We start from the raw sequence: 15,000 nt of genomic DNA on the forward strand, positions 1-15,000 counted from the left end.
CAGTTCATTCCTCGCGTTTCCTGCGACCAGGATCACTACGTCGTCCGCATACGCGACCGGTTCACACTCTGTCGCGTATGTCCTGAGTTCAGCCAGCAGGTCGTCGAAAATTAGGTTCCAAAAGCTTGGACCTAGTACTGACCCCTGCGGGCACCCCTTTGTAACGGGCTTGCTGACAGTGTCGTTTTTCCCAGCGATTCGCACGGCTCTGTCCGTAAAGTAGCTCCTCGTCAATCGATACAGATTGTCGGGGCAGCCTCTTCTCCTCAGCTCGTGCAGTACGTTGGGCCACCACACGTTGTCGAATGCCCCAGATATGTCGAGTGCGATTGCGAGAACATACTTTTCCTCGCTCATTCGCTCAACTATCTCGCGGAACTTAACGATTGCGTCTACCGTGGATCTTCCTGGACGAAAGCCGTACTGCCTGTCTGAAGTTAAGGCGTGCTCACGGAATATAGTTTCCATTCTGTTGGCCATCAGCCTTTCCAGTAATTTACCCACCATAGATAGTAGGCAAATCGGCCTGTAAGACTTCGGGCTACTTTTATCCCGTTCTGGTCCCTTCGGGATGGCGATGACGTTCCCCAGTTTCCAGATTTTCGGGAAGATTCCCCAGGCGAGGCACCCATTCATGAGCTTGAGGAGTTCCTGGTGGATTCCACCCCAAGCGCGTTGAATTACTTCGGCCTCGATTAGATCGGGTCCAGGACATTTCCCCTTCGTTAGTCGCTTTACGGCGCCGCTAAGTTCCTCGAAGCGAAACTCTGGGGCGTCCTCGACATTCGGGGGGGTTGTGCTTTCGTATCTGATCGCTGTCTGCTCCGGCGTGTCTGTTCCTTCCTCATCGTCTGGTAGTAGTGCGGACAGCATCGCCGTCGCGGTCGTTCGCCAGTTAGAGGTTTCCCCTTGTGGCGTCCGCAGAGTCGACACTGTTTCTTCTCGTCTTAATTTGCCCGTAGCCGTGCGGTAGGCAATACCCCAAGGCTCTTTATTGCCCTCCCTCGTAACAAAGTCTTGCCAATTTTGTATCTTGGCCTTCGTGATTGCTTTCACGTACCTTCTTCTTATTTCCCTGTACCGCAGCTTCTCCTGTTCCCTCGTTGCGGGGTCCCTAGCCCCCTGGTATTTCCTCCTTGCCCGGTAGACTTCCCTTTTCGCCCGTGTAAGCTCAGGCGTCCACCACGGCACCGACCTGTGGTACCATTTCTTCCTTGGCATGGCAGCATCGCAGGCTCTTATGAGGACTTCCTGCATCTGCTCGGCCATTCGCTCAACCTCGTCCGCCTGCCGGAGGGTTGTCTCTCGGAGTGTCTCCTTCTCTTCTATGACCACTCTTTGAAAAACCTCCCAGTTGGAGTAGATAGGGACAGAGGGAATCTCGTTAATCCATTCATGCGCGTCACTAATTAGATGACGAGGCATTTGGCTACCTTAAGAGAGTCATAGTTACTCCCGCCGTTTACCCGCGCTTTTTTGAATTTCTTCACGTTGACATTCAGAGCACTGGGCAGAAATCACATTGCGTCAACACCCTTGGGGGCCATCGCAATGCTTTGTTTTAATTAGACAGTCGGATTCCCCTAGTCCGTGCCAGTTCTGAGCTGAGCGTTGAATGGCGGCCGAAGAGAACGACCGCGACGGTAAAACCGCCGCGGAAGCCTCGCAGCAAGGAAGATCCGCGGGAGGCCAAGGCACGGGACCGAGCTCGGATCCGGGGTGCGCGACCATATCACCCCCGAGAGAGAGATACGCCGCGTCCCGTTCAGCTCGCCCAGGCCCGGCACGTCAGCCAAACCCGCTTCCCGACCAAGCCCGACACGCCCCGCTCCTCAGAGCCAATCCTTATTCCGAAGTTACGGATCCAATTTGCCGACTTCCCTTACCTACATTAATCTATCGACTAGAGGCTCTTTACCTTGGAGACCTGCTGCGGATATGGGTACGAACCGGCGCGACACCTCCACGTGGCCCTCTCCTGGATTTTCAAGGTCCGAGGGGAAGATCCGGACACCGCCGCAACTGCGGTGCTCTTCGCGTTCCAAACCCTATCTCCCTGCTAGAGGTTTCCAGGGAACTCGAACGCTTATACAGAAAAGAAAACTCTTCCCGGATCTCCCGACGGCGTCTCCAGGTCATTTTGGGTTACCCCGACGAACACTCTTACGAGGGCCCGAATGGTATGCGGTTCCGCTGCCGGGTTCCGGAATAGGAACCGGATTCCCTTTCGCCCAATGGGTGTGTTTCTTTCGCTCAATTTGTTTGTTTGTTGCAATATATATATTTGTATGATTCATAGGACACCTCATCTGCATAGGATTTCTCTTAGGGCTTAGGATCGACTGACTCGTGTGCAACGGCTGTTCACACGAAACCCTTCTCCACGTCAGTCCTCCAGGGCCTCGCTGGAGTATTTGCTACTACCACCAAGATCTGCACCGACGGCGGCTCCAGGCAGGCTCACGCCCAGACCCTTCTGCGCACACCGCCGCGACCCTCCTACTCGTCAGAGCTTCATGAAGGACGGTCCCGATACGTATACGAGATACGCACGAGACTCTCGTGCCTTCCCACTTGCCACTGACGGCGGAGTATAGGCGCGACGCTTCAGCGCCATCCATTTTCAGGGCTAGTTGCTTCGGCAGGTGAGTTGTTACACACTCCTTAGCGGATTCCGACTTCCATGGCCACCGTCCTGCTGTCTTAAGCAACCAACGCCTTTCATGGTATCCCATAAGCGTCGACTTAGGCGCCTTAACTCCACGTTTGGTTCATCCCACAGCGCCAGTTCTGCTTACCAAAATTGGCCCACTTGGCACTCTGATCCAAAATCTCGTGGCTTCATGATCCAAGCAAGCCAGAGATCTCACCCATTTAAAGTTTGAGAATAGGTTGAGGTCGTTTCGGCCCCAAGGCCTCTAATCATTCGCTTTACCAGATGAGACTCGCACGCGTTCGATGAGAACGGTCGAGTGCCAGCTATCCTGAGGGAAACTTCGGAGGGAACCAGCTACTAGATGGTTCGATTAGTCTTTCGCCCCTATACCCAGTTCCGACGATCGATTTGCACGTCAGAATCGCTACGGACCTCCATCAGGGTTTCCCCTGACTTCGTCCTGACCAGGCATAGTTCACCATCTTTCGGGTCCCAACGTGTACGCTCTAGGTGCGCCTCTCCTCGCGATGAGAACGAGACGCCCCGGGAGTGCGAGGCCGCATAGTTGCGCGGCCCATCCTCCCTCCATCGACGCGCGAACGCCGATTTTCACTTTCATTTCGCCTTTAGGTTTCAAAGTCCCAATGACTCGCGCACATGTTAGACTCCTTGGTCCGTGTTTCAAGACGGGTCCTGAGAGTACCCAAAGCAATAGCGTCGCCGACCGGTAATTCGAGACTCGGCCAGTCCAAGATATCCGCACTGCTAACAGCTGCCAATACCCGAGCACGGAACGTAAGCCCGAGACTGCGGAGTAAGGGCGAAGCTTGCGGCGGTCCAGACGCACACACATTCGAGAATGGATTGGTTGCGGCCCGATACCGTGCGTGTACCGTCGTGCAGTCGGCCGGGCGACCGAGGGTCTGCCGCGTGCGCCGAAGCGACGCGACAGGCGCCCACTCGGGCCGTAGACCGACGCACAACGGGTCGCGACGTTCTACTAGGGGAGAAGTGCACGACTACGACGCCGGCGCGTTCGACACCGAAGGTGGCGTGCCCTCGCTAATGGAACCACGAAGGCCCACCCGGAGCATCGCTCACCAACGGGAACCGGCCCCGTCGACGATGAATCTCCCCATTCGATCTTTTGGGTTTCTCAGGTTTACCCCTGAACGGTTTCACGTACTCTTGAACTCTCTCTTCAAAGTTCTTTTCAACTTTCCCTCACGGTACTTGTTCGCTATCGGTCTCGTGGTTGTATTTAGCCTTAGATGGAGTTTACCACCAACTTAGGGCTGCACTCTCAAGCAACCCGACTCTAAGGAGAGATCCTCCCGAAACGCGTTCCGGTCGCTACGGGCCTGGCACCCTCTGTGGGTACATGGCCCCATTCAAGATGGACTTGGACGCGGTTCGACGTCACGGGATAAACGGATCCTCCCGAACACTACATTTCCCAGCGGCGGAACCGCGGGATTCAGTGCTGGGCTAATTCCTGTTCGCTCGCCGCTACTAAGGAAATCCTTGTTAGTTTCTTTTCCTCCGCTTAGTAATATGCTTAAATTCAGCGGGTGATCTCGCCTACTCTGAGGTCGCTTCAACGTCACGACGCGAAACGAAAATTCTCGTTCGTGTCGTGTTTATGCGCGTAAACTTACAGAGAAGCTTCGAGGAAAATTATACGGTTCGAGAGAAGGTGGTATTTTTCTTTTATCTCTCTATTATGCTGCGAAAATCGCCTCAAAGAGAAAAAAAAATAAAAAAATCGAATAGAAGGAGAACACTCTTTTCCTCTATTCGATAGAGAACACGTTTTATGCATCTCGCCAAAGTGTCCAACTTCGTTCGTCGATAATATCACGCTAAGACTCACGCCAGACATCCGGTAACAACCGTCGGTTTTTAACGCCCGTCCTCTGTTTCCGCCTCTCCTACAGCCGTTTCTCTACTACTCTCGACGATTCCAGCGGTTCCTTGTTTTCTCTCTCGACGAAAACGCATGGGAACGCACGCAAGTGGAAAAGCGAGCGAGACGTACTGCGGTGTGCGTGTGTTCGGGGACTGGACGACCGGCGCGATGTTAGGATGCGCGGTCCAGCGATAGACGACGAAGAGACATGGGATGACCAACGCTCTCTCTTTTCTCGGAGCGCCGAATTGCCATAAAAAAAAAAAATCACACGCGCGCACGACATAGTCGTACGCGCGTGTATACCTCGTCTTCTCCGATTAAATCAAAGTTTTTCTCGAGCCTCGCCAAAGGGGATCTCGTCTTTTCTTCCTCTTCTACGATCTCTCCGACGACCATCGTACAACTTTCTAACGGACTCTCGTGCGCATCTTAATCGAGTACAGAAACGCTGCGCAAACACCTCGGAACTTGTAGTACCGCACACCTTAGGCCGATCTTAGACGCACGCTAGTTCGCACACGCTTTTCTCGTATTATGAGATCTCCGACGAACGTGGCTTTGGGCCAGGCGCGCGCGGGCAGAGAGATACACGACGACGGGGAAAATTCGTCCCGATACGAGTAACGTGTACTCTCCGATCTCCGCGCAACGCCGGGGATCATGTCTCCCTAAGTCATCAGCGTTCGAAGAAATCGCGTGTGCGTTCCCGGATCTACGGCTTTCTCTATCGGTGCGGTAAAAAGCACGGAGGATGTAATACGCAACGACGACCCATCGATGCGACGGTCCTCGTTGTAGTCGATCGCTCTCGCGAAGAGACGGAGTGGGCATATTATTATTCGATCCCTGGGGCTGTACGAGTAAAACGTCTTAAGACGAAGACGGTAGAGACTTTTATGACAAAGTTTCGCACGCCACCGAGTTTTTGGTTCTCTCTTCTCTCCTCTCTCGACCGAGTTCCCATATATGCTTTCTCTCTCAGTCTCGCCAAAATATATAATATTCGTTTAAGACGACGTCGGGGGCGCGGACTTCGTGCGTCGAACACCGGCAAACGTAGCATATATCGCCTGATATGAAAAAAAAATCGGTCACGAGGAGAACTACGAGTATATTCGATAACCTATACACGAAGCGGTGCATAAGCGGGCGGTCGTCCGAAAGGACGACTCACGACGCCGCGTGCACTCACGCAAGTCCGTGACGGTTCTCTCCGCTCTTATTCGTATCCCATTCTTCTTCCTCTCGTCGTCCGACTCTGAAACGTTCTCTTATTATATTTTTAAGAAGAACGACGGCGGGTTGTTGTCGAGGCAAGAAGGGACAGAGAGAGACAGAGGTAGTGTTTCGTAGTCTCTCGTGAACACGATAGATTTATATATCGAGCATGCGTACGAGTTGCACGGTCTCGGCACGACCGCGACGAACGCCGACGAGCGTCCAACAATCGCTCGTACGTCGCGTACGTCCTCTCGTCCGCTCTTATTCGTATCCTTCTTCGTGCGCTTTCCCCTTTCTCCGACTCTGAAACGTTCTCTTTTATTTTAAGAAGAACGACGGCGGGTGGTTAAGGCAAGAAGGGACAGAGAGAGACAGATAGAGAGTAACGATACGCAACGCAAGCAGTCTTAGGTTTACGTGAGCAACCCTCAGCCAGGCGTGGTCCAGGAATTGTATCCGTGGACCGCAATGTGCGTTCGAAATGTCGATGTTCATGTGTCCTGCAGTTCACACGTTGACGCGCAATTAGCTGCGTTCTTCATCGACCCACGAGCCAAGTGATCCACCGTTCAGGGTAATCTTTTATATATTTACAACATTTTTATACTCTTTGTACTCTTAATTCTCGGTTCGAGCGAAGCCGAGTTCCGACACGTTCGACCAACGGGAATCGGACGCGCAGAAGTCGCCATAGGATTGACGACACGAAAATGTTCGAAAAAAAAACCGACGAACGCGCGAAGATTCGCGCGTCCGTCGGCCGGGCGTAAAGTACATTATGATATATAACAACCATCGAGATCGAAGCTCCGTTCGTCAGGAAACGACGGGGATATACACACCCGATTCTGAATCCTCTGTACAGCACACGATCTCGCGAACGAGTAAGCACGGTGGCTAGCCCATGTTATGTATGTAATGCGTAATTCCACTCCCTCGTCAAATTTATTCAAGAAACAGCGCGCGTGCATCTCCATCGTTCGGGCGATGTAAAGATTCGATGGGATTCGCGCGGCCGTCCGCCTCGAGCGGTCTTTCTTCCCAATATCCAGAAGCAGAGTTTGAAAAACTCTAGCGACGGTACGGGTGTCCGACTCACGACATCGAGGCTTCGAAGCCGGCGATCCCCTCCGAACGGATGGCGACCACGCGACGACTGAAAGCGTGAAAAATCGACGAAAGAGAGAACACATCTCCGTTCAGGTGGGTGTTTGTAAAACAAAAATTCGATGGGACTCGCAGCCATAGCCATCGTCCTCGCGCGGTCTTTCGTCCCAACATCCAGAAGCAGAGTTTGAAAAAACTCTAGCGACGGCACGGGTGTCCGACTCACGACAACGAGGATAGAGACACGGCCGGTCCCCTCCGAACGGGATATATGCGACGATAGACGACAAACTAGATGTAAAGCTTTAGTCTCGTTCAGGTAGCGTACAAAATAAAAATTCGATGGGACTCGCAGCCATCGTCCTCGCGCGGTCTTTCGTCCCAATATCCAGAAGCAGAGTTTGAAAAAACTCTAGCGACGGCACGGGTGTCCGACTCACGACAACGAGGATAGAGACACGGCCGGTCCCCTCTGAACGAACTTCGGCTAGACTAGTTACGAATCGTCATCGTCGCATAGCGGGCCAAACATCCACGCAATGCGTCTTCGTTCTAGGTTACCCGATCCACGAGTATATGTTACAAGTGGTTTCGTTATTTCGAACAAAACGACATACGAAGAGCACACGCCCTATGGGTAGGAAGCACGTTTCGAGAACGCGCGAGAGTTTTGAAGAAAGAGACGAGAGGAAGTCGACGCAGAAGGTATCCATGGATCTTCGAAGAGAATCTTCGAAGACTATATCGGTATCCTTTCGCTCTGCGCGACTCGCTACACGTTCTTTCGCTCTCGTCGACTCGTTGAGCTTCGTTCGATCCCAAAGAGGAGTCTTCGATATGTCCCGTTGCTAGGAGGAGAGCAAACGCAACACAGACTACGAAACATAGAAGAGAATAGGCGAAGAGCACGATCTCTCCGACACGAGGCACTTTAGAGATTTTCTTATTTCGTACAGCGGTTTCCACGATGCAAATACGAAATACGAGATCGTGACGGCGGGTCTTTCTGTGTACGGCCTCGCGCAGGCGCCACGACTGCATTTCTCTTTGCACGTAAGTGGTTTCCGTCGTAATTTTTTAGTTTGATATATTTGTGTTACAAGGCTGGCGTTCCCTTTTATAGTTATTAGAATTTCATATATATTATTCGGAGACGGCGGGTCTTTCTGTGTACGACCTCACGCAGGCGCCTCGAATTCTTATATATATATATATTATATCTCTTCATCCCGATGATCGAGAGAGAGTGCCACCTTCTCTTCGTATAATTCCGTAGCTGGAGGGTCGTCTCCTCCTTACGGTTGTTTCATATTTTTGCCAACGGAGGTTGCCAAGCTCCGTGGCGATCTTTGCGTTTGTTAAAGTACATAGCTTGTTGATACGTCGTATATACTTTGATTCGTCGGTATAGGAGGAGTACGGCTCCTTACCGACGTATATATATATATATATGTTTTTCATGTTCAAGTCAAATTCTTTTGGTTTTTTATATCGTTAATGATCCTTCCGCAGGTTCACCTACGGAAACCTTGTTACGACTTTTACTTCCTCTAAATGATCAAGTTTGGTCATCTTCCCGGTAACATCGGCAATGCTTATCACATTGGCCGCGCACCAGTCCGAAGACCTCACTAAATCATTCAATCGGTAGTAGCGACGGGCGGTGTGTACAAAGGGCAGGGACGTAATCAACGCGAGCTTATGACTCGCGCTTACTGGGAATTCCTCGTTCATGGGGAATAATTGCAAGCCCCAATCCCTAGCACGAAGGAGGTTCAGCGGGTTACCCGGGCCTTTCGGCCAGGGAAAACACGCTGATTCCTTCAGTGTAGCGCGCGTGCGGCCCAGAACATCTAAGGGCATCACAGACCTGTTATTGCTCAATCTCGTGCGGCTAGAAGCCGCCTGTTCCTCTAAGAAGATTTGTTTGTACGTTGGTAGTAAAAACCCACCGACCGAAGCCGGGGGCCTTCGAGATACCATAAGTTACGTCTATTTAGCAGGCTAGAGTCTCGTTCGTTATCGGAATTAACCAGACAAATCGCTCCACCAACTAAGAACGGCCATGCACCACCACCCACCGAATCAAGAAAGAGCTATCAATCTGTCAATCCTTCCGGTGTCCGGGCCTGGTGAGGTTTCCCGTGTTGAGTCAAATTAAGCCGCAGGCTCCACTCCTGGTGGTGCCCTTCCGTCAATTCCTTTAAGTTTCAGCTTTGCAACCATACTTCCCCCGGAACCCAAAAGCTTTGGTTTCCCGGAAGCTGCCCGCCGAGTCATCGGAGGAACTTCGGCGGATCGCTGGCTGGCATCGTTTATGGTTAGAACTAGGGCGGTATCTGATCGCCTTCGAACCTCTAACTTTCGTTCTTGATTAATGAAAACATTTTTGGCAAATGCTTTCGCTTCTGTCCGTCTTGCGACGATCCAAGAATTTCACCTCTAACGTCGCAATACGAATGCCCCCATCTGTCCCTATTAATCATTACCTCGGGGCTCCGAAAACCAACAAAATAGAACCGAGGTCCTATTCCATTATTCCATGCACACAGTATTCAGGCGAAGGTAGCCTGCTTTAAGCACTCTAATTTGTTCAAAGTAAACGTATCGGCCCACCTCGACACTCAGTGAAGAGCACCGCGATGGGATATTAGTTGGACCGCCCGCGAGGAGCTAAGCCCACCGATAGGACGTACCACATAATGCCAGTTAAACACCGCGAGCGGTGAACCGACACTGTGACACACAGATTCAACTACGAGCTTTTTAACCGCAACAACTTTAATATACGCTATTGGAGCTGGAATTACCGCGGCTGCTGGCACCAGACTTGCCCTCCAATTGGTCCTCGTTAAAGGATTTAAAGTGTACTCATTCCGATTACGGGGCCTCGGATGAGTCCCGTATCGTTATTTTTCGTCACTACCTCCCCGTGCCGGGAGTGGGTAATTTGCGCGCCTGCTGCCTTCCTTGGATGTGGTAGCTGTTTCTCAGGCTCCCTCTCCGGAATCGAACCCTGATTCCCCGTTACCCGTTACAACCATGGTAGGCGCAGAACCTACCATCGACAGTTGATAAGGCAGACATTTGAAAGATGCGTCGCCGGTGCTAGATGACCATGCGATCAGCACAAAGTTATTCAGAGTCACCAAAACAAACGATGGACGGACAGACGAGCCATCCGCCACCGATTGGTTTTGATCTAATAAAAGCATTCCTACCATCTCTGGTCGGAATCTGTTTGCATGTATTAGCTCTAGAATTACCACAGTTATCCAAGTAAATGTAGGTATGATCTAAGAAACCATAACTGATTTAATGAGCCATTCGCGGTTTCACCTTAATGCGGCATGTACTGAGACATGCATGGCTTAATCTTTGAGACAAGCATATGACTACTGGCAGGATCAACCAGGGATCTTGTATTCGATATTTCGTTTAAGTTCTCTTCGTGTCGTAGGTGGGACGTAACACCGTACGACGAGACTTTTCATTTTTAGATATATATATATAATATACATCTATCTCCTCCTCCTTCTCTCAGCGACGTTCAAGATACACCCATAGTTCAGTAAGATCTTCGAACGCCACTCTCTCTCATCATATAGCATATGATGATACAAAAAGAGTCGTAACTTCACGAGAACACTCCTGAGATCTTTTAAATTATCTCTCTTATAACATATCTTAGCGGTAAAGCACGTATACACCTTTCACGCTGAACGAACAAGCGCGTATATCACAGTGCGTCGCGCTGGACATACCGTAAGAATATTCTCTCTCCTCTCCTCCACATACATTTATTATAAGAGAGTCTAATCTTCGAACATCACTCTCCGTAGAAGACATACTACGCAAAGATAGTAAGCTCTACAGCGGCCAATTTTAAAGACAGCATTTTATTTATAAGTATAAAAAAAGTAGCTGACGGATTTTCCCATATATGTTTGGTTGAATCGATGCTCTGTTAGTACAAGCACGCACGAAACCAACTTTCGTTGGAATACGTGCACACAGGTCACCAGCTTCCCGACTAAGGGGAACCTTGCCACGATATTTGGTCATTACGTCCAGGACAGCGACCCGCGGCGCAGCAGTGTAGAGAAAAAACCAGTACGAGAACGGAGGAACAGTCGAGAAATAGCGTAAAATACACTAAGACTCGAGGAGCGGTGACTGAATTCTCAACCGAGGCCGTAGAATAGCCACGCGCTCAACGCTGTTCCGACCGAACCGTCCGGCTCGACGTCTCTCTTATAGATACGAAAGCGCCGGCCGGCAGGCCGGCGCCGGCCGGGCTAGCGGCCGCGCGCTTATGGTGCAAAACCTCCGTAGCAACGTACCGTTCGGAAGGGACGCTGGAACTTAGTCGCGCGAACGCTCGATCACTACTATACAAAGGCAATATCCAACCATCGAAATATTTTACCAGACACTTAATTAACATAATAGAAATACATTTTTACCAAAAAATTAATTTTTTTTTTCACCGAAAAATCGCATCAGTAAACATACTCTTTTATCGATTTCGGACAAAAAACAAGTTTATAATCAATTACAACACGTTAAAATAAGTAGAAATATCCAAAAAAATATATACCTTGTAACGTTAATTAACGAAAAAATTAGAAAAATATCCCAGTCGTGTCGGTTCGACGAACGCTAATTTTTTAAAAAATTCTATAAAAATGTTTAATCCTCGTGTATTTAATTGAGATAAAACGATTTCTATAAAAAAATTTATACCTTATAACGCTTTTTAACGAATTAACTCGAAAAAATGTTCTCGCCTCGGAATTTTTCTAAGTCCCAACGTACCGGCTCGGAATTTTTCTAAGTTCCAACGACCGGTCGCATCGGTCCAAACTTTTTTTCTACCTTCTCCCGATTCTAAAAACGCTTAATCCCGACGTAATTCATCGAGTTAGGACGATTTATGCAAAAATATTCCTACCTTATAACGCTTTTAAGCGAGTTAACTCGAAAAAACGGTTCGGTCCGAAAATTTTCAAAGTCCCAACGACCGGACGCATAGGTCCGTTTCTAAAAAACATTTTCACGACGAAATAAACCATTAATCCCGATGTATCTCATCGAGTTGGAACGATTTATGCAATAATATTCGTACCTTATAACGCTTTTAACGGAGTTAACTCGAAAAAATGTTCTCGCCTCGGAATTTTTCTAAGTCCCAACGTACCGGCTCGGAATTTTTCTAAGTTCCAACGACCGGTCGCATCGGTCCAAACTTTTTTTCTACCTTCTCCCGATTCTAAAAACGCTTAATCCCGACGTAATTCATCGAGTTAGGACGATTTATGCAAAAATATTCCTACCTTATAACGCTTTTAAGCGAGTTAACTCGAAAAAACGGTTCGGTCCGAAAATTTTCAAAGTTCCAACGACCGGACGCATAGGTCCGTTTCTAAAAAACATTTTCACGACGAAATAAACCATTAATCCCGATGTATCTCATCGAGTTGGAACGATTTATGCAATAATATTCGTACCTTATAACGCTTTTAACGGAGTTAACTCGAAAAAATGTTCTCGCCTCGGAATTTTTCTAAGTCCCAACGTACCGGCTCGGAATTTTTCTAAGTTCCAACGACCGGTCGCATCGGTCCAAACTTTTTTTCTACCTTCTCCCGATTCTAAAAACGCTTAATCCCGACGTATTTCATCGAGTTAGGACGATTTATGCAAAAATATTCCTACCTTATAACGCTTTTAAGCGAGTTAACTCGAAAAAACGGTTCGGTCCGAAAATTTTCAAAGTCCCAACGACCGGACGCATAGGTCCGTTTCTAAAAAACATTTTCACGACGAAATAAACCATTAATCCCGATGTATCTCATCGAGTTGGAACGATTTATGCAATAATATTCGTACCTTATAACGCTTTTAACGGAGTTAACTCGAAAAAATGTTCTCGCCTCGGAATTTTTCTAAGTCCCAACGTACCGGCTCGGAATTTTTCTAAGTTCCAACGACCGGTCGCATCGGTCCAAACTTTTTTTCTACCTTCTCCCGATTCTAAAAACGCTTAATCCCGACGTAATTCATCGAGTTAGGACGATTTATGCAAAAATATTCCTACCTTATAACGCTTTTAAGCGAGTTAACTCGAAAAAACGGTTCGGTCCGAAAATTTTCAAAGTTCCAACGACCGGACGCATAGGTCCGTTTCTAAAAAACATTTTCACGACGAAATAAACCATTAATCCCGATGTATCTCATCGAGTTGGAACGATTTATGCAATAATATTCGTACCTTATAACGCTTTTAACGGAGTTAACTCGAAAAAATGTTCTCGCCTCGGAATTTTTCTAAGTCCCAACGTACCGGCTCGGAATTTTTCTAAGTTCCAACGACCGGTCGCATCGGTCCAAACTTTTTTTCTACCTTCTCCCGATTCTAAAAACGCTTAATCCCGACGTAATTCATCGAGTTAGGACGATTTATGCAAAAATATTCCTACCTCATAACGCTTTTAAGCGAGTTATTTCGATCGGAACTTTCGGCCTCTTCGCACCGGTGCGAAAAAATTCTAAGTTCCAACCTCCCGGTCATGTTGGTCCGGCGGAAAAAATTTTTCAAAAAAATAAAGTGAAATCGTTACGTTCGACTAGATTTCGTCGATACGTGACGATTCCACCCAAAATTTCGATACCTCATAACGCTTTTAAGCGAGTTATTTCGATCGGAACTTTCGGCCTCTTCGCACCGGTGCGAAAAAATTCTAAGTTCCAACCTCCCGGTCATGTTGGTCCGGTGGAAAAAATTTTTCAAAAAAATAAAGGGAAATCGTTACGTTCGACTAGATTACGTCGATACGTGACGATTCCACCCAAAATTTCGATACCTTATAACGCTTTTAAGCGAGTTATTTCGATCGGAACTTTCGGCCTCTTCGCACCGGTGCGAAAAAATTCTAAGTTCCAACCTCCCGGTCATGTTGGTCCGGCGGAAAAAATTTTTCAAAAAAATAAAGTGAAATCGTTACGTTCGACTAGATTTCGTCGATACGTGACGATTCCACCCAAAATTTCGATACCTCATAACGCTTTTAAGCGAGTTATTTCGAAGAGAGTCTTCGAACGTATAAGAATATTTCAAAGACACGCTCTTACGCGTTGCTCGCTCGCTCCGCTCGCTCGAAAAAAAATAGCCCAACCCAAAACCAATCCCTTTTGCGTCCGTTCTTCGATTTCATCGAAATCTTCTTTAGAACTCGCGGGATCGGTTTTGGGTTGGGCTAGAATAATTCGAGCGAGCGCAGCGAGCGAGCAATTATCGCGATTTCCACGCTGTACGAGTACTATTTTCCTCGTTTTCGTCGCTCTACGAGAAACGTACGAAAAACGCGAAAAGACGTAAAAAAGAAAAACGCAAAGAGAGAGAGAAACAAAAGAAGAACGAGAAAGAGCGAGCGGCGCGTCTTGCCTCCCTGGCGTCGTACCTTTAGAGAGTGATACCTACTCCAGCCCCTGCCCGCTGAATTGGAGGTGCGCGCGCAGCGCTAGCGCGAGCGACTAAGTCCAGCGGCGTATTGCTTTTCGCTCGCGCGCGGCCAAGTCCCAGCGGCGTATTGCTTTTTGCTGGTACGCGGCCAAGTCCCAGCGGCGTATCGCTATCTATTTGTACGTATCGTTATATTGACTTAAAGGAAAAAAAATCGCTACGCACGACCATCGTGCGAATGCACGGTCGTACGTAGCGAAATTCCTTTTTTAACCGCATTGGACAAAGTTCCAGCGGCGTATTGCTTTCTGTTCGTACGCCACAAAGTTCCAGCGGCGTATTGCTTTCGAAGCGTACGCGACCAAGTCCCAGCGGCGTATCGCTTTCTATTTGTACGTATCGTTATATTGACTTAAAGGAAAAAAAATCGCTACGCACGACCATCGTGCGAATGCACGGTCGTACGTAGCGAAATTCCTTTTTTAACCGCATTGGACAAAGTTCCAGCGGCGTATTGCTTTCTGTTCGTACGCCACAAAGTTCCAGCGGCGTATTGCTTTCTGTTCGTGCGCCACAAAGTTCCAGCGGCGTATTGCTTTCGAAGCGTACGCGACCAAGTCCCAGCGGCGTATCGCTTTC

The 15,000-nt window shown here is 48.8% G+C and overlaps 2 non-coding genes and 1 pseudogene across 2 annotated transcripts; all 3 read right to left on the reverse strand.

Annotated features, from left to right (window-relative positions):
* Positions 1 to 4,251, reverse strand: part of LOC138189278 (uncharacterized) — a 7,900-nt pseudogene extending 3,649 nt beyond the window's left edge.
* A 1,960-nt stretch (positions 4,252 to 6,211) lies between these two features.
* Positions 6,212 to 6,366, reverse strand: LOC138189287 (5.8S ribosomal RNA). Its single transcript, XR_011175981.1, has one exon. It is a non-coding gene; the product is annotated as a 5.8S ribosomal RNA (ribosomal RNA).
* A 2,025-nt stretch (positions 6,367 to 8,391) lies between these two features.
* LOC138189312 (small subunit ribosomal RNA) lies at positions 8,392 to 10,314 on the reverse strand. Its single transcript, XR_011176007.1, has one exon. It is a non-coding gene; the product is annotated as a small subunit ribosomal RNA (ribosomal RNA).
* Between the last annotated feature and the right edge of the window lie 4,686 nt (positions 10,315 to 15,000).

The sequence above is a fragment of the Bombus flavifrons genome, unplaced genomic scaffold (genome assembly GCF_040668555.2).
Source record: "Bombus flavifrons isolate JBK064 unplaced genomic scaffold, iyBomFlav1_principal scaffold0024, whole genome shotgun sequence".
In the NCBI taxonomy this organism is placed as follows: Eukaryota; Metazoa; Arthropoda; class Insecta; order Hymenoptera; family Apidae; genus Bombus; species Bombus flavifrons.